The 27,827-nt window shown below is 41.8% G+C and overlaps 1 protein-coding gene and 1 long non-coding RNA gene across 3 annotated transcripts in view; one reads left to right on the forward strand and one right to left on the reverse strand.

Annotated features, from left to right (window-relative positions):
* The window catches only part of DNAJC6 (DnaJ heat shock protein family (Hsp40) member C6), a 174,974-nt gene that overhangs the window by 64,992 nt on the left and 82,155 nt on the right, over positions 1-27,827 (reverse strand). The gene's annotated exons all lie outside the window — the stretch shown is intronic.
* Positions 11,162-20,527, forward strand: LOC145505450 (uncharacterized). The gene is made up of 3 exons (XR_014053052.1): positions 11,162-11,428; positions 12,089-12,163; positions 19,653-20,527. It is a non-coding gene; the product is annotated as an uncharacterized LOC145505450 (long non-coding RNA).

Here is a 27,827-nt window from a genome sequence, read left to right on the forward strand (position 1 = left end):
ATGTATCCCTCTTTCTTCTCCTAATACTATCTTGAATTTAATATTTATCATTCCAAATAATTTCTTTAAACTTTTCTTACATATGTAGGTATCCACAGGTAATACATTAATATTGCTTTTCATGTTTTCAAACTGCATTCTCCTTAACACTTAGTATGGTCAGACTTTAATATTTTTACCAACCTGGTGAATGAGACAACATCTCCTTTTGGTCTTATTTGTGGTTTCCCTAATTATCAGAAGGGGAGGTATCTTTTGTTGGGTTTACTGGCCAGGTAGTTGTTCTTTAAACCATACTTCACTATATCTACTAAACTCCTATGAGTTGTAGGAGTTCAAACACATACCTATAAATACATGCTGACTGTGATGTGCTTATCCCTTGATCACAAGAGCTTTTGATGGCCAAGTCACCCATTAGCCATCTATTTGAAAACAAGGCTCTATTAGAAATTGCAAAGAGCAATCAATGAACAGACACATGAATACACTTGTAATGTCTACCACTTACCAAGTTTTCTCAAGCACCAGAAAATTCACTTGGACTTTTATGTTAGTACAGTTTCACGTTGTGGGAGACGAGGAGGGTGTTTATTATCCCCATTTTAAAGGCAAAGAAACAGAGGTTCAAACAGGGGTAGCAGCTCACCTAGGATCTCAGCTAATGAGCAATAGAGCCAGGGATTCAAGCTCAAGTCTGTACCATTCCAAAGTCTATGCCGCTTCTACCATTTCACACTCCTCCACAGCTCCATTCCAGTCCACAATTTCAACAGCTGTATTCAGGAGGATTCTCACCTGCCTCACACACAGCCATCCCTCTCCAATTCTTTGCTCCTCTCCACCTCCCACATGTCTGCCTTTCATCTGGCTGCTCTCAGGAGCAGCTGTCCTCCCAACAAGCCCTCTCACAAATCACTGCATCTGTCAGACCAACCAAACCAATCTCATTACTCTGGCAGCTGAGCCTCTGTCGCCCCCACTGCTTCACCGCCCTATGTAATTGCCAGGAGCCAGTCCAATGAGCAGCTCCTCCTAGGTGAGGGCTAGGGCCACAGATCTAAGGATGTTCTCTTGTGTTCTGCTTCCGTATGAGAAAGGGCATATTATTTCCCTTTAAACACACTCACACATAAAAATCTGTATCGTGTTTTCATTTTAAATACAGCAAGGATAGAGCAACATATGCTTATAAATCCTCATTTCCATCCCAAGTTACCATTCCAGCCTGAACACACGTCACATATATTATTGTTCTAAGAGATGACACCAAATTGATTATTCAGACCTCTCTCTGACTCTCAATTTCATGCTGGAATAGAACTCCAAGACACCAACCTATTAAAAGATATAAATATCCTTGATTATCTAAAAATCAGGCTCTTACCATCACTCAGGCTGCATGCTCTGTTCATTAGAGCCTTGGAACCCTGCAGAAACCAGAACCATTTGGCAGAGCTACAATGTCTGTAACCTCTATATACCCAAGTTATATGTCAAACTAACCAGGACACAGAAAAGAAAAGAAAGGCACTATCTGACGTTACAGGGCTTTGAGGAGGGTATTTTGGCTTTCCCTAATGAGCTGTATGCGTGTCAGAAGCATAGAATCTCAAAAGGATTTTGGAGCTTCAGCTTGTTAAGAGGAAAAGCAGAAAGTCTTCAAAAAGTGACATAACAAAGAGAGAAACAGTGACATGCAGAAGGAAGACAGTGACTAATAGATCAGAGGTCAACAAACCACAGCCCACAGGCCAAATCCAGTCTGCTGTCTGTTTTCACACAGTCTGTGAAATAAGAATGGCTTTTACCACTTTTAAATGTTTGGAAAAAAGTCAAAAGAAGAATAATGTTAAACACGGTTAAAAACTACATGAAGGTCAAATTTCAATGTTTATAAGTATAGTCTTAGAATACAGCTATACTCATTCATTTACACATTGTCTATGGCTTCTTTCATGCTATGAAGGCCAAGATGAAGAGTTGTGATGGAGACCTTACGGCTCATAAAATCTAATGTACTTGCTATCTGGTCCTTTATAGAAAAAGTTTTTTAATCCTTGCACTAAATGGTTGAAAGATTCTGCATTCTTAGGAATCCAGATCTTGCCACCTCTAACACTTTTCTAAATGCTTCATGCAAAGAACACACACCCTGGGCTTAGAAACAGTCTTTGGATATTTGAAGGTCTAAGAGGATGGGAGCTGAAAGGTCAGAGTTGAGATAGCATGAGAATGCCACCCAAGGAGAAAGAGTCCAGATCTGTGCCCCTAAGGCTCCAGGTAGAATCCTGTTCTGTGATGTCTTTTCATTTTAAAATCTAATCCCACCCATGATAAACACGAGAGGACTGCACTTTGCCCCCTGTGTCACTTCTAAAGATGTGATAAACAAGTTTTTCTCGGGATTCCTAATGTTTAGGAAACTAGAAACAGCATCCTCTCTCTGTCAAGTCATGAGAACTCACCATGGCTATGACTTGACCTGTTCTTACTCACAGAGTGACATCACATATATCTCTCCTGGGAGAGAGTCTCTTCCACGGGTCTATTAGTCAGCTGTTTGCTCATTTACTTATACTAAGTATCAGTCCAAAAAATATTTGAGATGATCTGAGAGTTATTTAGAATTTAAAAAATTAATGTATTTTTCAGTTCAGTTCAGTTCACTCGCTCAGTCGTGTCCAACTCTTTGCGACCCCATGAACCACAGCACACCAAGCCTCCTTGTCCATCACCAACTCCTGGAGTTTACCCAAACTCATGTCCATTGAGTCAGTGATACCATCCAAACATCTCATCCTCTGTCGTCCCCTTCTCCTCCTGCCCTCAATCTTTCCCAGCATCAGGGTCTTTTCAAATGAGTCAGTTCTTCGCATCAGGTGGCCAAAGTATTGGAGTTTCAGATTCAGCATCAGTCCTTCCAATGAACACCCAGGACTGATCTCCTTTAGGACGGACTGGTTGGATCTCCTTGCAGTCCAAGGGACTCTCAAGAGTCTTCTCCAACACCACACTTCAAAAGCATCAATTCTTCGGCACTCAGCTTTCTTAACAGTCCAACTCTCATATCCATACATGACTACTAAGAAGACCAGAAAAATGTTAAGGCTGGTTTTAACTGCCTTAATGTAACTAGAAATACAAGAAAAGTAAGTGTAGGTATTTTTCATAAACATCTAATTGATTTGTTAGCTGTGGATATAACACCCTGAGAAACATTGTGAAATAAGAAGGCAGATGTTGACAGAGGCCTTATCTTAGAAAGTCCATAATGCACAGTGGGCATTCCCCATATATGCTTTCACTGCTAATGCAATATATATATGCTTATGACACTCTAGGCTGTGTATAATTTCACTTGGTAACCCCTAAGAAAGGATGTTCCTCCATAAACTACTGTCACCAAAAGAAAAAGAAGGTATGCAAATATTTATGCAAAAAAATGTTCACTGAGACTTCAGTGGTTAAAAAGCTGCCGTCCCACGCAGGGGACGTGGGTTCGATCTCTGGTGAGGGAACTAAGATCCCACAAGCCATGGGGCAACTAAGCCCACCTGCTGCAAGACAGCCTGAGTGCTGCAACTAGAGAAGCCTGCAAGCTGCAGGCTGCAATAAAGACCCAGTGCAGCCAAAAAAAAACAAAAAGCTGTTCACTGAGGTATTGCTTACAATGGCAAGAGACAATAAAGGTGATAAGAGATTGGTTGAGTATCTCTAAGAATGTAACTCAGTTCAGTTCAGTTCAGTTGCTCTGTCATGTCTGACTCTGCGACCCCATGAACCACAGCACGCCAGGCCTCCCTGTACATCACCAACTCCCGGAGTCCACCCAAACCCATGTCCATCGAGTCGGTGATGCCATCCAGCCATCTCATCCTCTGTTGTCCCCTTCTCCTCCTGCCCCCAATCCTTCCCAGCATCAGGGTCTTTGCCAATGAGTCAACTCTTCGCATGAGGTGCCCCAAGTATTGGAGTTTCAGCTTCAACATCAGTCCTTCCAATGAACACCCAGGACTGATCTCCTTTAGGATGGACTGGTTGGAACTTCTTGCAGTCCAAGGGACTCTCAAGAGTCTTCTCCAACACCACAGTTCAAAAGCATCAATTCTTCGGCATTCAGCTTTCTTCACCGTCCAACTCTCACATCCATACATGACTACTGGAAAAACCATAGCCTTGACTAGACGGACCTTGGTTGGCAAAGTAATGTCTCTGTTTTAAATATGCTATCTAGGTTGGTCATAACTTTCCTTCCAAGGAGTAAGCATCTTTTAATTTCATGGCTACAATCACCATCTGCAGTGATTTTGGAGCCCAAAAAAGCTCTTAGTTATTACATTTGCTATTAACATCACTTTGTAGAAGAGTACAGATGCTCATGACAAAAGGCTAAGTGAGAGATAAAGAGGATACAAAAATTCACAGTACAATCTAATTTTTGCAAAAGAAAATATTTGAGTTTAGAGAAAGAATTCAGATGATTTAATAAACATAAAATAAAAATAACAGCAATTCAAACTTTCTGAATTGCTGGCACCAATCTAAACTCTTTATGCAGTGTGTGTGCTCAGTCGTGTCTGACTCTTTGTGACTCCATGGACTGTAGTCTGCCAGGATCTTCTGTTCATGGGATTTCCCAGGTACGAATACTGGAGTGGGTTGCCATTTCCTACTCCAGGGGATCTTCCTGACCCAGGGATTGAACCCAAGTCTCCTGTGTCTCCTGCATTGGCAGACAGATTCTTTACCTCTGTGCCACCTGGGAAGCTCAAATTCTTTATACTCTGCTGTGCTTAGTTGCTCAGTCCTGTCTGACTCTTTGCAACCCCATGAACAGTAGCCTGCCAGGCTCCTCTGCCCATGGGGATTCTCTAGGCAAGAATACTGGATTGGGTAGCCTATCCCTTCTCCAGGGGATCTTCCAGACTCAGGATTCAAACAAGGGGTCTTCTGCATTGCAGGTGGATTCTTTACCAGCTAAGCTACCAGGGAAGCCCCAAATTCTTTATAGAGAGTATTTAATCTTCACAACCATCCTGTGAAGGAGATATCAGACTCTCTCAATTTTCCACAGGAGGAAACTGAAGCAAAGACACATCAGTGACTCACCCCAGGTCCCACAGTTAGTAAACCAGGATTTTACTCAGGCAGGCTGCACCAGAGTCCAGGCTCTTAGCAGGAACATTTTCAATTTTATTTTAATATATTTATTTTTTGGCTATGCTTCAAGGCATGTGGGATCTTAGCTCCCCAGCCAGGGATGGAACCCAGGCCCCCTGCAATGGAAGCACAGATTCTTAACCACTGGACCCCCAGAAAAGTCCAAGCTGCCTACATTTTCAAAATAGTTACTGCAATTATATCTAAGTGGGAGAATGATACGTGATTTTTTTGTTGCTAGACTATAACTTCTAAGCTTTCTATAATTTATATTCATTAGGTTTATAATTTAAAATATGTTATATAAAATAAAGACAGCAGCCAAGTGATCCAACATTAAAATTCAGTTTGTCCTTCAATAGATGTAGAGACCTCCCTCCTCTGCACATAATTCATAGTAGTTCACAGTCACAAAGGAGTTTCTCAGCCCAGCCTGTAAGATATAAGCAAATTTTGCCCATAAGCCCTTGAGTATTTGCAGGCAGATTCTTGACCGTCTGAGCCACCAAGGAAGTCCCTGAGTAGCCCTATATAGATCTTTAACTCCAATCAGGCTGGGAACCTACCACAAACATTTTTCAGTACTTGACTCTATGTCTAAGACCTGCTGCATCATGGTAGTAACTGTCTCAGCTGTGGTAAGATAATCCAGTACATTAACAACAAGGAAAAGATGGCAAAGGACTCTTGGCAACAATTAAAGTTCTTGGGACATCAGCCTTCCACAGTGGGTTCTTTGGGCCTCCACAAAGACATTTCTACACAGCATCACTTTTCCCATCTCTGAAAAGTCTGTGTCATTCAGTTCTAGTATTTATGAATTATTCCATAGTGTTCAGAATCAGCCAGTATGAGGGATAACTGATAATCCAAATTCTGACATGTTTATCTCTTCATATTCACATTCTTTTGCACCAACAGGGCATTTTCCTTCGTATTTATTTAAGTGCCATAAAACTACAAATGTCCTTTCCTGGCTTCTACAAAGTTGGGATAGAAATTCCCCAAACTAAAGGGACCTTGAAGAGATGCACCATTAGCCCTTATGCTAGGAAAATACTATTTCTTCTCCTCAATACTTGGCAAGGGGGCAAAGAACCAGTGTCATCACCACAGAAGGCTTTATCATCCTTGTTTTATAGTAGATTCTTGGCTTCCATCGTTCAAGAAATGGATCACATGGGGATAACAACTAGATATGTCATGAAAAAGCCTGCTACCTTGGCTTCTAAAATCAAGGACTGCTTAAACCCCATTCCCAATTCATCTCAGTTCAAGGAATCTTAAAGAAAAAAGGATGGAGTTTGGGCAGAGAGATCTTAGACTGAAGACTTAATTTTTTCACTTAAAATCTGTGTGACTCTACACATGATTTTTCACTCTTTTAAAGCTGCCTCTGCCTTTGCAAATTGGGACAAATTAAGAAAAAAAGCTTCCCTACATGTCTCATGGTGTCAAAAAGATCAAATGAGATCATATATGTCAATGTGATTTTTAAGTAATAAGGTTTTCTAAAACAATCAGGAATTTTTATTTTAATTCTTATAAATTCAGTTCTCATACAAATGAGTCAGTGGACTGGACTGAGTTCATTTCAGTTGCTCAGTCATGTCCAACTCTGCAACCCCATGGACTGCAGCACGCCAGGCTTCCCTGTCCATCACCAACTCCCAGAGTTTACTCAAACTCATGTCCATTGAGTCGGTGACACCATCCAACCATCTCATCCTCTGTCGTCCCCTTCTTCTCCCGCCTTCAATCTTTCCCAGCATCAGGGTCTTTTCAAATGAGTTAGTTCTTTGCATCAGGTAGCCAAAGTATTGGAGTTTCAGCTTCAGCATCAGTCCTTCCAATGAATACCCAGGACTGATCTCCTTTAGGATGGACTGGTTGGATCTCCTTGAAGTCCAAGGGACTCTCAAGAGTCTTCTCCAACACCACACTTCAAAAGCATCAATTCTCTGGCATCCAGCTTTCTTTACAGTCCAACTCTCACATCCATACATGATTACTGGAAAATCCAAAGCTTTGACTAGACGGACCTTTGTTGGCAAAGTAATGTGTCTGCTTTCTAATATGCCGTCTAGATTGGTTATAACTTTTTTTCCAAGGAGCAAGCATCTTTTAATTTCATGGCTGCAGTAACCAGAGGGCTCAGACAAACCTTTTGCGCACCAGGACCCAGAGACCCCGCAGACACTGAGACAGAACTGTGTTTGAGTGTCTCCTGCAGAGGTACAGGTCAGCAGTGGACTGCTGCAGGGGCAGGGGCTCTGGGTACACTAGACCGGGGTATGGCATAAGCCCTCTTGGAGGAGGTCACCATTAAGACCACCACAGAGCCACTAGAACTTACACAGGACTGGGGAAACAGACTCGTGGAGGACACAAGCAAAACCTTGTGTGTGCCAAGACCCAGGAGAAAGGAGCAATGACCCCACAAGAGACTGACCCAGACTTGCCCATGAGTGTCCAGGAGTCTCCAGTGGATGCGTGGGTCAGTGGCAGCCTGCTGCAAGATTGGGGGCCCTGAAAGAAGCAGTGTGTGCATGGGACCTTTTGAAGGAGGTCACCCTTATCTTCATTACCTCCACCATAGTTTGGCCTCAGGTCAAATAACAGGGAGGGAACACAGCTCCACCCATCAACAGAAAATTGGATTAAAGATTTACTGAGCATGGCCCCTCCCATCAGAACAAGACCCAGTTTCCCCCTCAGTCAGTCTCTGCCATCAGGAAGCTTCCATAAGCCTCTTACCCTTCTCCATCAGAGGGCAGACAGAATGAAAACCACAATCACAGAAAACTAACCAAACTGATCACATGGACCACAGCCTTGTCTAACTCAATGAAACTATGAGCCATGCCATGGAGGGCCACCCAAGACGGACGGGTCATGGTGGAGAGTTCTGACAAAACGTGGTCCACTGGAGAAGGGAATGGCAAACCACTTCAGTATTCTTGCCTTGAGAACCCCATGAACAGTATGAAAAGGCAAAAAGGTAGGATTGGATTAGAGATAACAAATTTCATAGAAAAAAAAAAAGTAAGTGAAAAAACTGACACACCCTATGCCAAACAAAGGTTTAAGAGTCAAAGCCACCACACTCAAAATATGGTGTTTAAGTCAATACCGGGATAGGAGTCAACTTCTGCTACTAGCTGGATATATAGCCTATTGAAGTTAAACAATTTATCAAGGTCTTGATATCCTTATCTGCAAACTGGAAGCTTTAATAGAATCTCACATAGGATCCCAGTGAGGATTTTATAAGAGAAAGTTCTACAAACTCTCAGCACAGTATCTGGAGTGTTGTGCACACTTATTAAATGATAGCTATAAGGTGGCTCTGGGGAATGAAAAGAATAAAGCCATGAAAATGCTGTCTCCAGCAGAGTTAAGCAGCCTCAGCAGGAAAAAAAAAAAAAGGCCATGCTGTTCAGTTTCAGGTTTGATGAAGACAGACAGTAGGGACATGTGCAACAAGGACAGAATTTCTTTCTAGAGCTTCTGCTACAGCACATGTTAATTCTTTACATTTGATAGTCCAGCATCATGAGTGTTTAACAGAGGTAAACCTCTTTATAGTTCTGGGATTTCCTCTTCCCACCCTGAAGTAATCTGGTATGTAATATGGGAAACAATTATATGCTGTTTGCATGACTAATACTCAGGTTCACACAGAATCAAAAATACTGGCTTTTGAAATATTAAAATACTTCTGTACTATTTGGCAAATAACATGAGCCACGAAACTATAAGTCACTTAATGACATTGCACAGCAGTGGCCCTAGACATGGACCAGTTTGGCAGCTGCTCAACAGACCAAGGAGGCAGAGACCTTGGTGTATGTGGCATCCACCAGCAGTTCTAAAGGAACTCAGCACTGGCAGGCACAGATCACAAAGCAGGTGAAGCCAATGATGCTGGCTTTGAGCATCCAAACCAGGAAGGACCCTCAAAGTGCAGCACAGTCCTGACACGTCAACAGCACATTCAGGCCTTCTTGTACTGAAATAACGTGCCTCTTTGACAGTCAATTTATCAGCGATGCTGAAGGAAGGACCCGATGCCATTCCCTACATCAAGCCAACACTTGTAAATGGGGATCATTTAGTTAGTGAAAAAGATACTCAAGAGAATGTCCCAAATCAACACAAAAGATGGACATCTGAATGATAAATAATGTGTGCTATAAACACAATCACATAGTAAACAGTTATATGTACATGTGTATATTTACTTGTTTAGAGAATATACTTTATACTATATACTTATATTTTATATTTATATATTTTTTATACTTTATATTTTAGAGAATGTATTTTATATATATTTATATATTAACTTATATCATTATGACAGTTATTGAAGATTTTATTATCACTTCTGATACCATCAAACCAGTATATACAGTATTTCTGCACCCACTTTCAGGACTACGATGGGAGGGGCAACCCCAGCTCCTCACGGAGCTGTGAGGCCATAACAGAATTATGAACTCAAGGTCTCAAAGAAGATGGAAATGGATGATTCGTTAAGTCTCTTTCAGTTGTAAAATTCTTGGAGACTATCATCATTGTAAAAAGGTCATCTGTGAAGCACATGCCCTAGACTAGGCACACTGCTAAGCAGTTTCCATACACGACTAAATTAGGCCTTCACAGTAAGCCTGGCCCTTGGGAGTCCCACTGAGGAAACTGAGGCTTTGGTGAAGTTTAGTAAGCATGGTGGCAGAATGAAAGTGAATCTATGTTTAGCCGCATTCAAAGCCTCTGCTTCTTTATTTATTTGGCTGTACTGGTCTTGGTGGCAGCATATAGGCTTAAACAAAATTTTAAAATTTATATATATATATTTTGTTGCTGTTATTAGTTGAAATATTCAGGATCTAGTTTCCTCACCAAAGCTTGAACCTGGACCCTCTGCATTGGGAGCCCAGAGTCTTAGCCACTAGACCACTACAGAAATCCCCAGAACCTCTGCCCTTCCCCCCCTTCCCATTCTGAAGTCTTGCATAAGGACTCTGTCCATATTCTTGCACCTCACTTTGCACCTCCATCCTAGGATGTGGAGTAGTCTGAACAACACAAAATTATTTGTGAATGAGTCCGACCCATGTACCTTAATCCCAGCACTTTGGGTCTTAAGTAACAGGGAAAATGTTCCATGCTTCCTCATACCTTTCTAAAATCTTAGCACAATACCTGGCCACGGTAAACACTCAATAAATAGACACGAAACTGGGCTGCTGCAGAATGCAAGAATCAGAGAGAAGATGGCAGAGGTGGCAAGGAAGACCAAACAGATCAACCTTGGGAAAGACTTTGTCTTGGCATTACTGTAGGCCGCAAATATAACCAGATGCTTTCACTGTCTCCTTGTATTTCTCTGAATTTCTGATTGTAGCACTGTATCATTCAGTACCCACTCAGCATGCTTGCCTGAAAGATGAAGATTTCATGAAACTTAACAAGAGATGGTTGTATTTGCTGCCTACAGCTTTTATATTCAGACAGATAAGAGAAGCTAATTAAGTAACCATCGCTAGCTCCTCTTTCCTGAAAGGATCCAAGATATTAAAAAAGGATGATAAGAGTAGAAAAAAATGAGAAATAGAGTCAAAGTGAAGACCACAGTGAGACTGAAATTGACTCTGCTGTAGAAAAAGGCAAGGCACAGTGATCACAAACAGGCTGGTAATGCTAGGAAAACCCCAGTAAAATGGATGTAACATGTTTTGTTCATTCAGAGATTGATTATCAGAGTCAGGCTACATTTGTCAATCCAAATTCTACACAGTAAATTCTCATAAAAACAATGCATGGATATTGCTTACTTTGATTCAACAAATATTTTAAGCACTCATGTTATACCAGGGGAACAGATCTGTCTAGGAGATCTTTACTCTCCAAAACTTGGGCCAAATAAAGAGGTTCCCCTTTATGAAACAATAATGATCAAATCTAATGAGATCAGAACCCTCAGTGGAATTCTGAAGAAACAGAAAATGTTCTGCCCACCACAAGGCCTCTCAACTCCAGGAAGTGAGGGACCATCATGTTTTTTTCCTCTTTAACAAAAGGTCAAGGCTTAAATTGCATTAAATGGACTATGACATTTCACTTCTAATGACTAGTCTTGTTGCCTGGAACAGAGAAAACAACGCTGTCCATGATGGAGTACAGAGAAAGCAAAAGAATGATAACCTGCTGAAAGAATACTGCCAAGAAAAAAAATCAAGCAAAATCTTCTTTTCATCATGTGGGTTCCATTTAATGGGGAGAGGGGAGGCAATAGATGCCTCAAAGGGTGACTAAGAACCCAAATGTCCTCCCAAACAACTCCCATGTTGAGTCATTCAGTCCTGTCCAACTCTTTGTGACCCTATGGACTGCAGCCCACCAGGATCCTCTGTCCATGGGGTTCTCCAGGCAAGAATACTGGAGTCGGTTGTCATTTCCTCCTCCAGGAGATCTTTCCGACCCAGGGATCGAACTCACATTTCCTGCATCTCCAGCATTGCAGCTGGATTCTTTATCCACTGCGCCATTCTCCCAGATACACTAAGAATCTTAGGAAAGCGCTTTTTGTTCTGCAGATGAAGTTCTAAGAGGACTCTCTCAAACACCCTCCTTCCAATAAGGCTGTCCTCTCTCAGCTCCTCATAGATGGAAATTCTAGAACTATCACTATAAGCAGACTTCTGAGTGAATGCTCCCACCACTACTCTCCAAAGGGGCAGCACTATCGTGGACAGATCTTGTTTGTTGTTTACAAACTCAGAGCAGATGCATACATACTACACACAACACAGATGCTGGACATACACCAAAGGAGCCTCACTACATGCAAAGCATCATACGAGGAACATGCAGTACCCCACACAATAAACTGACAAATATTTTTCCTCTTATTTTTCAGATAAGGCAAGTGGGTCTCAAGGAGGCAGATTCATTCATGCAAGGTTTCATAGGAAATATGAAATATGTTGAGATGGTAAGTCATTTGTCCAAGGGACCAACTATAGCGCATACTGCACCAGAATATCATGCTGTTTCCTCAGGGAATTGGGAGGAGGTAGAGGGTGTGTTGGGGCTTCCCTGGTGGCTCAGTGGTAAAGAATCCGCCTGCAATGCAGGAGACCCAGTTTTGATCCCTGGGTTGGGAAGATACCCTGGAGAATGGTATGGACAGCCACTCCAGCGTTCCTGCCTGGAGAATTCCATGGACAGAGGAGCCTGGCAGGATCACACAGAGTCAGACCCGAATGAGGCAACTAAGAAGCAGCAGAGGGTGAGTTACAGAAAGGGAGGTGAGCTCGAGAAGGTGAGCGGGCCTCAGAACCCGGAAGGACTGAAGGTCAAGTGAAAGAGTAAGAACTTTTGCCTGGTCTCTATGTAACTGCTTGTGGGATTTGGTCCTCACACTGACATAACAAATGACCAAAAAACAGCTATCAGCAGATTTCTAAGAAGTCATTCGCAGAGCGGATTAATGCTGTCTCAGACCAGTGGAATTCCCCAGGGCTAGCACACACACTTTAGGACACATTCCAAAAGCCAGAATTCCATCTGAGGGCACCTGAAGGAAATTTCAAGGCAGTACCTTCAGCATCTAATAATCAGATAAATGTATTAGTAGGAATCTCTGATTGGCAGCCTCTGGAGTAAGCCGTGCCAAGCATAAAAATGCTCAGTGAGGCTCAGTGAACTCAGAGTGAGGATACATCTAAATGCTAACTCAACAGGGAATGTGAAAATGCTCTGAAGGTGAATCCTGGGACAAAAAAACAACAAAACAAAACCCCACAGCAAGCTACCGGAGGAAAATCTGCTACCTAAGTGCAAAGAGAACCCACAACTCCTCATTTCCCTGGTCCCAGGACAAAACTGGCATGGACTTGTCTGGGAGACATTCTCATAAAGGCCTCAACACTACTCTCTCCTTTAGGAAAAGCAAAGAAAGAAAGAAAGAAGAAAGTGAAGTCGCTCAGTCGTGTCCCACTCTTTGTGACCCCATGGACTGTAGCCCACCAGGTTCCTCCGTCCATGGGATTCTCCAGGCAAGAATACTGGAGTGGGTTGCCATTTCCTTCTCCAGGGGATCTTCCCAACCCAGGGATCAAACCCAGGTCTCCCACATTGCATGCAGATGCTTTAACCTCTGAGCCACCAGGGAAGATCCTTGGGAAAACCAAACACTGAGCAAATACAATCAAAGGTAATGATGGGAGATACCTAGATCTGGCCTCGGCATGCAAATGTGAGCTGGAGCTCAAGGACACTTTTACCTGATGAGTATAGTTTGTTTTCCAGCATTTCTTCAGACCCCTCCCCAACTCAAAAAATGCCCATCCACATATTACTTGTCCCAGAGAGTCTCAACTCAACAATAAGCACTCCCAGAAAATCAGGAAAAGAGAAGCATTTGGTACCAGCATAATGTAATTGAAAGGACTAAGCATTTGGTACCAGCATAATGTAATTGAAAAGAATGAGGCTTTGCAAATACACAGACCTGACTTCGTGACACTGACCTTCCTTCCTTATCACCTGTGTAAAAACGAGCAGGCTAATTAATCTAAGCCTTGGTTTCCTCAACTGTAAAATGGGGACAGAGAATATCTTCCTTCCATGTATGTGATGGAGTTTAAACAACATAATGACAGATAAACATCTGTCACTTGGAAGGCAATCATACTCAGTATTTTCCTATGCATGCCTGTCTTATCCCCTGTGAGAAACTGGAAGAGATCCTCCTGAGCAGAACCACCATGAGAAAGGGAAGGAAACAGGACTTAAAAACGGTCTGCATCTAGGAACTGCCACATTCTTCCATCCTTTCAGTGGCCTTTGCCTATCTGTATGATCTCATGCAAAGAGAAAGCCTATGACACCTTCCTCATAGAATGACCACAAAGATTAAATCCTTCATCTATAAACACTGTTACATTTACAACTTAGCAAATGGTAACTGAAGGTGGAGGTGCATACGGTGGTATTGAATTAACTAGAACAGTGTTCACAGTGGATCACCAATGGGGGCTCTGAAATCCTTTGTCTGGAGTTTTTTTTTATTGTATGAGGATTTGAATTGCAGAGATCAGACATGCAGGAAAACTGTCCTCAGATAAAAATCCTCACATGTGGCCCCATGCTGCCTGAGGCAGGCTTACCAAGCAAAGCAAAGGGGTCCCTCCCTGGCTCCCACGTTAGCTAGTTGCTCTGGCTGTCTTTCAGGCTTAATTATGCACCAATAATCCTGACAAGACTGGCGGGGCTGCATTGTAAATCACAGCGGTGGAAATTCTAAAATAAAAGCAAGATTAATGATATGACCTCAATCTTAGCATGAGGGCCCATTAATTGGAAATCATGGACTTAATTGAATTCTGGGCATAGCACAGCCAGCTGATCAAATTTTCTGAGACCTGTTTCTTCACGCACATGAAGATAACTGAAATGCACCAATGATAACAAAGTCAAACATCGGGTGCTGCTGAGGAGACAGATAGTTGATTATTTCCCTGGCTTATGAGCTCCCAATTCTGTGATGCTTTGAAGGGACCATCACCACCATTTCAGCCACCTCCCTGTCTTCTACATGTTTAAGAGTGCTATGTAACCCCTTTGAGTCTCCGTTTTGCGATCACTGTTAATGTACACACACAGTGCTCAATAAGAAGTAGTCATTATCATCATCCCATATTTATCATCATCTGCTATTATAAGGGGGGCTTCCCAGGTGGCTCAGTGATAAAGAATCCACCTGCCAATGCAGGAGACATGGGTTAGATCCCTGGGTCAGGAAGAGCCCCTGGAGAACGAAATGGCAACCCACTCCAGTATTCTTGTCTGGGAAATTCCATGGATAGCGGAGCCTGGCAGCCTACAGTCCATGGTGTGTCCTAAAAGAGTTGGACATGAATTAGCAACTAAACAACTCTTACAAGGAGCTTGGAGGTGTAGCAAGGAACAGGAAAGAGTTGTGTGGCTTTTCTTATCAGGTTGCAGAAGTGGAACCACAAATGACCAGATGAATCACTGTACATTCAGAGCCTCCCTGCACTGGAGGCAGCTTCTACCTCTCCCTGGCATCTGACATAGCAGATTCCAGCACGTCTCTTCTACTTCCTTCAGTCTAGTCTGTGTGAGGCTACCTGCTCTCGGGACAAAGATTACAGGCATGAATCCTCACCCAACACTGAGATGGGTATCACACTCTCCTCTACAGAGAAGGAAGGAGGGGACTCTTGAGATGCTGGGTAATGTGTCTAAGGCTTGCCTATAGAACATTCTGGAACCAGGATATCATGCTGTTTCCTCAGGGAATTGAGAGGATGTAGAGAGTATGTTACAGAAGGTGGAAGACGAGATTAGGAAAGTAAATGGTCCTCAAATTCCAAAAAGCTTGAGGGTCAAACTAACCTTCCACAGAACAGAGTGATTTAGAGTTACACTGGAGGGAGGTGGGAATGTTTTTGTTGGAAGCTGCAAACAGGCAAATTAATGTGCAAGAAAAGCTTAGTGAGAACAGAGATGGTGCTTCATTTGTGTCTGTAGGAAACACCCAGCAGGAGGCCTACCAAGGTAAACAGTTCAAAATAGGATGCTGAATCGAATGGAATGAAATCTGTCAAGAAACCAAGAGCGCCACTTCGCTTTTACACCAACTGCAAATTGCTTTGAAGTGCTGCATGGTGATAATGGCAGGGGTTATCATTTATCGCTCACCTTCTGATGGCTGGGAACTGGGACTCCAGCCTTTATATCCATTATCTCATTTAATCCTCACAAAAACGTTGCCAAGTTAGCTCTATCATCCCCATTTTTCAGATGAGCAAAGTGAGGACCCAAGACATAGATACAGTCACACAGCCAGTGTTCCCCCCTAGATGTGTCTCCCTCCAAAGCCCATGTTCTTCTCATGACATTTTATATATTAGTTAAAAGCTTAAAACATAAAGGGAAACATTCAAACCAGCAAGCATTGGAGGAGCAGAGAAGCCAGATCCTGTGATGTCAGCTCTGTAGTTGATCTAAGGATGTTTTTAAGACCAGATGTTAAGAAGGGGAAACCTCTAAACATCACTTGCTGGGAAGGCACAAATGAATGAAAACTACATGCTGAGTCTTTAGCAGGCAAGAGAGGAAAGCTGAGGCCCAGCTCAGCTCATGGTCCTTCTTGCAGAGTGAGTGATCACACACTGGGGTCGGGGCTGCGCCTTCAGAGGCTCTTTATATACAGACTCTAAGACAGCCAAACTTGTAAAAACAGAGAGTGAAATGGTGGTTACCAGGGTCTGGAGGGTGGAGAGATAGGACCGAGGTTTAAGGGTACAAACTTGCAACAAGCCGAAAATAAGTCCTAGTGATCTGATGCACAAAAGAGTGAACACAAACAACATAATTGTCAAACCTGCTAAGAGACTGCTGCTGCTGCTGCTAAGTCGCTTCAGTCGTGTCCGACTCTTAGCGACCCCATGGACTGTAGCCTACCAGGCTCCTCCGTCCATGGGATTTTCCAGGCAAAAGTATTGGAGTGGGGTGCCATTGCCTTCTCCGCTGCTAAGAGACTATATCTTCATTATTTTAACAACAAAAAAAGAAATAATAATTATGTGATGGGATAGAGATGCTAACGAATGCTATAATGGCAATCATATGACAGCATAGAAATGTATCCAATTAACATGTTGTACACTTTACATTTATATAATGTTATATGTTAAATATAGTTCAATTTTAAAAAGATGCTATTTCCTAAATTGGTCTCTTCATGCTGCCCAGTCCCACCCACCCTACAGGCACAGGCACTCTTTAGGGTCAACAGCTGCTCAGATTTTGATCCTCCTGTTCACTAGTCACGTGTACAAGCGTCCCAGCAATGGCAGCAGAGGTCACATATGTAACAAACAGCAGGGTGAAACATGAGGCGGATCTGCCTGGTCCTAAACCTCACGCCCTCTCACCATCACATTCTTCATTTCCCACTAGAGAGAAGAGCAGGGGTCTCAGTGTAATCGCCAACAGGGCATGGGTGGATGTACCTCTGAAAGAGCCCCAAGACGACCATGCCCGATATAAATCAGACATCAGAACTGCCTAGGGCCAAGATGCCCAACTCTTCCCCTAGCAGCCGCTGTCACTGCGCCTCCCACGAGAGCCGGTGCCTGGACTCACTGAGGACAGTGGGGGTCACCACATGAGTACAACCAGCAGCTCTCCTCCCCACACACCTACACGTTTGAGCCCACTTCCGCACGTTGAGTCCAGGCATTCTGGAATCTGTATTATCTGACTCATGAGAGTAACCAAAGGAGTTCAGTTTCAAACACCAGCATGTTCTGAAGCAGATGGCTTTCCCTCCCCAGGCAAAGGCCCTTCCTCTGTAAAATGCTGCTCCCTAAGGTTCCAGAACACAGGAGACTCCACGATTCACAGACTCTCTAAAACATGAGTGTTAAACTGTCATTTACGCAAACTGCTATAACACAAGGCACTGGTAGGAGCCCCACCAAATTGGACATGGAGCTGAAGTCTTAACTGCCACTAAAGGGTGTGTGTATGGGGCGGGGGGGTGGTGCTCAGTCATGTCTGACTCTTTGCAACCCCATGGATTGTAGCCCACCAGGCTCCTCTGTCTGTGGAATTTTCCAGGCAAGAATACTGGAGTGGGTTGCCATTTCCTACTTCGCAGCACTGGTCAAACAAAAAACATCCCTACCTCCACCATTCCTTTCGTTTTCTATTTCTGTCCGGGAAGACCTGGAGTGGGCTGTTATGTAATAGGCTAGCCAGTTGCAAGCTCCTTCTGTCCTTTTTTCTCTGCCTTGGCATTAAGATCTCTACACCAGGGTGCCCTTCTTTGTAACCTTTAAACCTTTGCATCTTACCTTGACAACTGTAAGCTCCTAGAAGGCAAGTTGTGTGGATTAGATGAGACTGAATATGCAGTACAGAGCACAGAAGTGTGGACACAGTGTTAAGTAAGAGGATTCTAGTACTCCACTACTAAAAACAACAGACGGTAACTAAAGTAGGCTAATATCGGAGAACCTATTCTGTACCAGACATTGTTCTAAATGCTTTACAACTCTATGAGATATTACCACTATCTTATATTTTATTTGTGTGGAAACAGAGCCTATCTTACTTGCTGAGGTCACAGAGTTAATAAAAGCAAAATGTGGACCGTCTCCCACAGCCATCTGTTGAATGAAATTACAGACCACAGTTGGGACTGTGTTCCTTTGGCATCAGACAGACCTGGGTCCAAACTCTAGCTCAGCCATTTATTGGCTGTTTCTTTGGATAAGCTGCTTAAACCTTTCTGAACCTCAGTATCTTCACCTGTAAAATGGGATAACAGTATCTATTTCATGGGGTTATTCTGAAGATCAGAGGTAAATTCCTATAAAAGAACCTAGTATGATCCTGGCCTACTCATTTATTCATATATTTACTCAGCTCCTACTGTGTAAAAGGCTCTGTGGCAGGTGGTAGGAAAACAGAAGAAACCACGATCCCTGCCCTCAAGCTGCTCAGGCAAACATACACAAAAAAGTATACACCATGAGGGAAAGATGGTGCTATGCACTGGGTCTCACTGGAAACAGTGGAAAGCGCCTGAGGGCAAGGAGAGCTGACCAAAATCTGCAAGGATGAGAGAGGCTAGCCAGGCATACTTAGATAGATGATTTCATTCCCAGCTGATGAGGGTACTGACCTTGACCCTGTTCTCATATCTCACATTCAGTCTTTCAGAAAACTCCCTGTGCTGCCTTCAAATTCTTCTAGAATCCAAATCGTGTGCAGAGCTTCCACTTATCTAAGAGAAAATGGAGGAGACTTGGCAGTGGGGATATATTTTATTATATACACATACTCACACTTATATTTACAAAGTAAAAAGATAAACCCAAAGCCACTTATGAGGCAGGAAACAAGATATAGGGGGCAGGGATAGAAGTTGAATTTTTTTTAAATACAACTTGCTTTATAGATTTGAATTTGAAACTATGTAAATATTCTATGTAATTAGAAACATAAAAGTAACCCATAAAAAGTGAAAGAAAAATGAAGCAAATTAACCCAACTAAGTATCAAACTGATGAGATAACCACATATTAAAGTGATCTTAAAACACAAAGTAATTGTCTTAAAGGGAAATCTATCCAAACCCTCCCCTACCTGCCAAAAATTTTAAAAACCCAACAACTTTACAATCTTAAACTGTTTTTGGTGGTAGTGCTGGTATTATTGTTCTGTGATTATTTATTATGGCATAAAGCAAATAAGAAATTATATTGGTATAATTGAGAACCGGGGTTTTGGGCATGGGAGAAAAGGAAAAACAGACATAGGAGGTACTGATATTTAAAAATTAATCAAATGAAGTTTATAAAAGAAACCCACGCTCCTGAATCTGAGTTGAAATTAGCATTATGAATCCATGTTATATTCTATTTTTTAATTGTTTCTAGCTCTGGCTACTGAAAACAGCTAGATAGAGACCAACCCAATAGCAAAGAGAACCTACCACATCAAGATTATGGACTTGACACAAGACTGCATGAAGAAAACAATTACAGCCCTTTGAAAAGTGGCTGATTCTAAGACTGAGGCAGAAAATATACAAGATGAGCCCAGTTTGTGATACCAGAAACCAAGGAAAGAGAAAATGAATATTGAGATGTGTGAAAAGAACTCAGATGCCAACTGAAGAGGCTCCCACTGGCCAAAGATGGGTCCATTTGAACATCAGTACGAATAATATAATAACTGCAATGGATTGAAACACAAATATATGCTTACAAACATGAGTTTATAATAATAAGATAATAAAGAAAAGAGAGAAAAACTTCATTAGTCACCTTTGGAGAAGGATAGGGAACCAATCTTTTATTTTTGAAAACTCACAAAAGAGAAGAATCAGCTTTTTTCCTGACTTAGCTGTATGAACTATACTTCAAGATAAGGATTTCTCTCTTCATGGAAGTATTTCCAGCTAACAAAGAAAGAATGAAAACAATGAAATTCACCCTTTGCAAGTCCTGATAGCATAATGTAACAAGTTAGTGATCACAAAAACAGAAGCAACCATGCATTACGTACCCCTAATGGAAATATAAGACAAAATCTAATCTGAATCTAAATTTGATCAAGCTTCTACATCTAAGTATCAGGGAACACAGGGGACAAAGGAATGGATTAAGTGGAGTCAGCAAAATCCAGACTTTGGGGAAAACATACAATGCAAATTACCTGATTTATGTCAACAAAGATATGCAAGGGGACAAAAAAACAGATGGAAAGAAAACTTTGAAAAATAAAGAGAATTGAGAGACATGTCAACCAACTTCAATGTATAAATATTATATTAAAATGGATCCTTGTTCAAGCAAACTGTATAAAGGAAAAAAAAATAAGACTCACTTTAAAAACTGGAAAATTTTAAACAGACTAGATATTTGATAATATTAAGGAATTATTATTAATATTTTAGATAAAATGAGGTATTGTGATCACGTTTTTAAAAGAAGCCCTTCTATCTTAGAGACACCTTGGATGAACTGATTATTATGGCTGAGATTTACTTCATAATAATCCAGAGGGGCAAGTAGATACAAAAGAAATGAGACTGTTCATGGGCAGATAATTGCTGAAGTTAGGTGACAAGGACATGGGTTTCCACTCTCTACTTATGTTGTCTCCCCTTCCTACCTTTATATATATTTGAAATTTAAAATCATGTATTTTCATATATTATACACATTATATGCCACAATATATAACATATATTTTTATATACACACATTTAGATATAACCCACCTTTCCTCACTACCTGTGGTACAACCAGCCATGAATTTAAGTCATCACCATTTCTCACCTGAATTATGGCAACAGCCTCTTAACTGGCATTTTTGCCTCCACTCTTATGTCCCTGTAGTCTGGTAAATAAAGAGCAATAAGAGTGTTCTTCTAAGAAATAAGGCGAGTCGTGTTACTCTTCTGCTTAAAATCTTCCAATGGATTCCCATCCCTCCGAGAGCAAAGTTCTCACTATGGCCTAAAGCAGGACCACAGACCAGTCTGGGTCCTTGGCCAGTTTGGAACCAGGACACACAGCAAGAGATGAGCAGCAGGCAAGCAAGTGAAGATTCATCTGTATTTCTAGCCATTCCCCATCACTCATATTACCACATTATCACAACATAACAGAAATAAAGTGTACAATAAGCATAATGCACTTGAACCATCCTGAAACCATCCCCCTACCACTGGTTCATGGAAAAAAATGTGTTCCAAGAAACCAGTCCCTGGTGCCAAAAAGGTTGGGGACTGCTAGCCTAAAGGCTCTACAGGAGCCTCTGTACTCATCTCTGGCTTGTATCTCAAACCTCTCTTTCCCCGTCTCTTTGCTGTAGACAAACTATTCATTCCTCTATTCAACATATACCTGCCTCAGGGCCTTGACATTTACTATCCCACTGTCCCCCCAGATATCCACATGGCTTACTTCCTCACTTCCTACAGGTCTCTGCTTAAATGCTTCTTTTTCAGAGAGTGTTCCAGATCACCCTATATAAAGTGGCATCCCCAGTCCTCTTATTTTAATTGATTTGTCTTCATGGCACTCTTATCTTGATTTTTTTCTTCCACCTACTAAAAAGGAAGCTCTATAAAAGAATGTATGTAGTTTGTCTTGGGCACAGTTATTTCCCATAGTGTCTGGCTCAATACATATTGTTGACTTTGACCTTAAATTCTGAACTGAAGGGAATTACCTGGAGACCCAGAGGTTAGGACTCAGGACTCTTATTGCCAAGGGCCTAGGTTCAACCCCTGGTCGGGGAACTAAAATCCCACAAACCACTAGGTGTAACCAAAAGCAAAACAAAACAAAATTCTGAACTATAAACTAGCCATCAACATCGTACAGGGAGTGCTGAGCAAGGAGTAATGCCGGAGGTAGGAACCGCAGCTTGAAAGGCTATGAGCCCTTTTAAGACACCGAGTTTTATCATGTAGGTGATTGTTGTTGTTGTTCAGTTGCTCAGTCATGTCCAACTCTTTACAACCCCGCAGACTACAACATGACAGGCTTCCCTGTCCATCACCATCTCCTGGAGCTTGCTCAAACTCATGTCCATTGAATCAGAGATGCCATCCAACCATCACATCCTCTGTCATCCCCTTCTCCTTCTGCCTTCAATCTTTCCCAGCCAGCATCAGGGTCTTTTCTAATAGTTGGCTCTTCGCATCAGGTGGCCAAAGTATTGGAGCTTCAATTTCAGCGTCAGTCCTTCTAATGAATATTCAGGACTGATTTCCTTTAGGATGGACTGGTTTGATCTCCTTGTAGTCCAAGGGACTCTCAAGAGTCTTCTCCAACACCACAGTTCAAGAGCATCAATTCTTAGGCACTCAGCTTTCTTTATGGTTCAACTCTCACATCCATACATGACTACTGGAAAAACCATAGCTTTGACTATATGGACTTTTGTCAGCAAAGTAATGTCTCTGCTTTTTAATACACTGTCTAGGTTTGTCATAGCTTTTCTTCCAAGGAGTAAGTGTGTTTTAATTTCATGGCTGCAGTCACCATCTGCAGTGATTTGGGAGCCCAAGAAAATAAAGTCTGTCACTGCTTCCATTGTTTCCCCATCTATTTGCCATGAAGTGATGGGACCAGATGCCATGATCTTAGTTTTCTGAATGTTGAGTTTTAAGCCAACTTTTTCACTTTCCTCTTTCACTTTCATCAAGAGGCTCTTTAGTTCCTCTTCTCTTTCTGCCATAAGGGTGGTGTCATCTGCATATCTGAGGTTATTGATATTTCTCCCAACAATCTTGATTCCAGCTTGTGGTTCATCCAGCGTGGCATTTCACATGATGTACTCTGCATAGAAGTTAAATAAGCAGGATGACAATATACAGCCTTGACGTACTCCTTTCCCAATTTGGAACCAGTCCATTGTTCCATGTCCATTTCTAACTCGTGCCTCTTGACCAGCATACAGGTGATGGGGACTCTCAAACCATAAACAATGGGCCCTCAAATTTTAATTACAGAGCTTCCTTGGTGATCTAGTGGTTAAAAATATGCCTTGTGATGCAAGGGACACCTGTTCAATCCCTAGTCTGGGAAGATCCCCTGTGCCACAGGACAACTGAGGCCATGGGCCACAACTAATGAGCCCAAGCCCTGCAGCCTAGGAGCTGCAACTACTGAGCCCACACACCACAACCACTGAAACCTACATGCCGAGAGCCTGTGCTCCACCGAAATGAGACACACCCACATGCCACAGCTAGATGGTAGCCCCCATTCCCCACAACTAGAGAAATTCCACATACAGCAATGAAGACCCAGCACAGTCAAAAATATATAATTTTTTAAAGATTTTAATTATAGTCATTCTTGCCACCATCATGATTACATTAAAGGAAATAAATGTGTTTTGGGTATTTATATGGTTTATACATTACAAGGTTTATCATCTTCCAATTAAAGAAGCTGAATCACCATACTTCTGGTTAGCTACTTAAAACAATTGTCTCCTCCTCAATTAGAATTAACTATCCCCAAACAAAGAGATATGGGCATGTAAAAAAGAGACAATCATTTGCCTGCAAGATTTTTTGAATAAAAAGGCCCCAAGGACATTAGCAACTTAGGGTGTAAGGGGTTATTAGGGAACAAACTGTTTAAGAAACAAAACTCTCATTGTGTGTGTGTGTGTGTGTGTGTTAGTCACTCAGTCGTGTCTCTTTGCGACCCCACGGATTTTAGCCCACCAGGCTCCTGTGTCCATGGAATTCTCCAGGCAAGAATACTGGAGTGGGTTGCCATTCCCTTCTCCAGGGGATCTTCCTGAACCAGGGATCGAACCCAGGTCTCCCACATTGCAGGCAAATTCTTTACTATCTGAGCCACTAGGGAAGACTTGATCCGCCACAAAAGCCCTTGCACCCACCATGACTTTATAGCATAGAAAGTTGTGAGGTAAGAAAGAGTGGATACAAAGAAATCTGAGAGTCATCTTGTCTCCTCCTGCCCCCGACCCTTGTTCCCACAGGCAGGCACCAAACCCATCCATCCTTTCTAAGTATCCACTACTAGCTGGTACCTTAGTTCAGGTCCCTTTCATCTCTAGTCTCCTGATTTCCTGCTAACTGATCTTCCTACCACCAGGCTTGAATCTCTTTGATCCCCTCCAGAGGGATGTTGTTATTAATAATATGCAAATTTAATCTTATTACTCTACTTCTGAAAAACATTTAGGTATTTCAGGTAACAGGGTTTACAAGCCTTGAATGGCAGGAGCTGCTTGCCTCTACAGTTCCATCTCCCACATTCCCTCATTCATCTTGGATTCTCTGGCTCTTTGTTCCAGCCCCAGGGAACCACCTGCAGCTCTCCCAACAGCCTATGCTCTCACTTTCCAGAACTTTGCACAAGCTTTCCTAGGTATCCTTTGCTGTCTCAAGAGTAATTTTGCTATCTCCTCCCCAGCAACAATTCTGCATGTGTTAGATGTACTACATTTGGTGTGCTATATCTCCCCCAAAAAACTACTCTAAAAGACCTCATATTATTTACCACCTTGCCAGAGGCTGTCAGGTTTAAGAGTTTGTAGGCTATGTTCTCCTAGTTCTTGTGTTAAACATGATTACATCTTATACTTGCAGTTTTCATGTCAGCCTAGAAAATTTTGCAAGTATAATCTCAACTGGGAGCCCTCTTTTTCATTTGCTATTATGTTTTGTTATTGCCCTCTGATAAAGCAGGGAGAGTTAAAGTAACATAACTGCCACCTTTCTTTCAATTATCTAGTCCAAGAGATTCAAAATATATCTTCAGAAGAATTTCTTAGATCAGATAGAACATGTAGAATAAATAGATAGATATGAATAAGTAGAATAGATCAGATATGAACATGGCTGAAGCCTTGGTTACTTTGCAAAATAATTTTTATTTATATTCATAACTATGTTTCTTCCCTTTTTTTAAAAAAAAAAAAAGGTCACTTAAACAACCTACAAATCCTTGATGATTCTCCAGGCTCTGCCTTCAATATGATATAATCAAACACAGGTGATAGTAAAGACTGAAGCTTGGGGAAAAAAATAGTCCTGAAGAATTCTGGACTCAAGGATTTTATAAAAATGCATTATTAGGGTTAGTATAAAACAGAATTTGCAGTTATTTCCTGAAAGTATTTATAATAATATTCAAGGGGAAAAAATCCCTAAGTCATTATCCTACAGATGGCACCAACGCTTTTCAAGATTTTAAAGCTACTGTGTCTTTCAGGAACTCTGACTAGACATACAACAATATCTGGGTTGGAGTCTTGGTTCTGTCACATGCCAGCTATGTTGTGATCTTGGGCAAGTTACCCTTTTTGAGCCTCAGACTCCTCAGCCATAAAACCAAGATAATTAAACTCAGCTCAAAGGCAGTTGTAAAAGGGGAGTAAAATTATGCCTGTGGAAGTGCTTTGTAAACTAGAAATAAGGCATTGATGATTTGTACTGATGGCCAATGCCAGAGTAATGCGATTAAAAGATAATGCTCTTCCAAGAACTTCAGTTCTCCATCTAACAGCCTGCTGCCTATTTCTCCAAGCTATTATTTTTATTGTTATTGGAAGTACATCAAAAGGATCTCTTCTGAGCCTGGGCAAATACCAAACAAGTCCAGAATGTACTATTAAGTTCCCACAATTAATTACTGAGCTTGTGTTCTTTTGCTTTCTTTAAAGAACTTCTTAGTATATTACAAACCTTAATATGAATAGATGCATTAGCATTAGATTAAGACCTAAGTGCCCAAACTGGAACCATGTGCAAATCTGCTAGTTCTGTTAGTGATGGATGGACTGCTGCCAGTGGACACATATCTGTGGGGCTCTAGTCACTGTAAATAAAAGAATCTGTCATTGTTTCCAGAGCAGCTCAGCCCCTCTGCCAACAGAATACCCTTTGAGTACCCTCCAATTTTCTATAAATTCCAGGTTTCAGGTTCTGATGTAATCATCTGATTTCCAACTGTTTAAGTGCTTGAATGGGTTTTAAAAGGAAAGAGTGATCTAAATATTTTTATAAATCACTGCTCACATCAAAAACATCAATGCTTTCTTATGTTCAAAGCCCCTGGGAGATCTCAAAATATTTCTGAAGGAACACTGTCGGTGTAACCACTTCTAAAAGTTAGTTTAATGAAGCCAAAAAAAACACTTCATCAAGGAAGTTGTTGATCTCTCTTCCAAAGGTACCTAGGCAAGGTAAGATCTGACAAGCATGAAGGTGTTTGCTGCAGCGTCATTGAAGTTTGTCCAAAAATAACCTATTGATTCTCCATGATGGTCTGGGATGGGCAACACTGACAATGAGCTTCTGACTCCCCTTTTGTAACAAACTCTAAAGTATACAAGGCTCTGAATGGGAGAGGAGTTTGGGGGAAAATGGACACATATATGTGTATGGCTGAGTCCCTTTTCTGCCTACTTAAAATTATCACAACATTGTTAATCAGCTAGACTCCAATACAAAATAAAAAGTTACTAAATATACATAAAGTACACAAGGCTCAAACATATTAGTTTATTTCTTGCCTCTTTTCTACTTCCCCACTCAGGGCATTTGCCTTTACTATTCCTTCCACTAGGAGACTCTTCCTGGCTTTTTGCATAGTTGATTCCTTCTCATTCTCCAGGAGATCCTACTACAAATGCTACCCATTCAGAAAGGTGTCCTCTCCCTTCAGCTCTAAAGCAGCCCCTATCAATACCCCACAAGTCACCAAATATTTGTTATTCTGAAATATCCAGGTTACAAGTGCCCCTCTCCTGTTGTCTACATATGCCGATTTGTGGGTTGAAAAAAAGTTTAACCACAGACACATGGATTCCTCATGGAGTGTGCCCCATTGTTAATATTTGCACGTATAACCCATCTGCGATACTGTTAAGAGGAAAAAAATAAATGATAAAAGGCAAGACTATCCCCAAAAAAGACCTAGGAACATCTGTGTTAAATCAGAGCCTACAATCTCTAACTAAGCACAACAAAGCCAGCAAACTGAGTCTTGGAACCAGGTCCTAAGATACACTGAGAGACTCCAGAACATAAGGAAGCAGGGTTCATGCCTACCAAAGCAATGAACATGAGGCAGAGGGAAAATTCAGAGTTCCTGCTTGGCATCAGACCAACATGGAGCCAAATCCCAACTCTACCACATATCATAAGCTCTGTGATATTCCTATGCATCTGTTTCCTTGGGCAAAAGAAAATATCCTAAGGAGCACTGATGATGGCAAGATGGCACACAGGAAAACAGCTTGTGCCAATGTGGTGACCAAATATTTCTCTGTGACCCAAGCTCATACTCAGCCAGCAAGATGTAGAACCTGCCCTGTCAACTTGGGGCTCATAACCTATTTACAACAACTCTTCCTGCTCAGGTTATAATTAGGAATGTCTGACTATTATGAGGAACATGAGAGAACTTCATAAAGTGTTAATGAGCATCCCTGATTTGTCTGGTATCAGAGTGAACGGACAATGACCTCAGGCCACCAGCATACTAAGATAAACAGGTGGCAGTTTCATTACGTGTGACCTTAGGAAAGTGACTTCATCTCTCTGG

The sequence above is a fragment of the Giraffa tippelskirchi genome, chromosome 5, assembly GCF_054371585.1.
Source record: "Giraffa tippelskirchi isolate mGirTip1 chromosome 5, T2T-mGirTip1v1.2.pri, whole genome shotgun sequence".
NCBI classification, from domain to species: domain Eukaryota; kingdom Metazoa; phylum Chordata; class Mammalia; order Artiodactyla; family Giraffidae; genus Giraffa; species Giraffa tippelskirchi.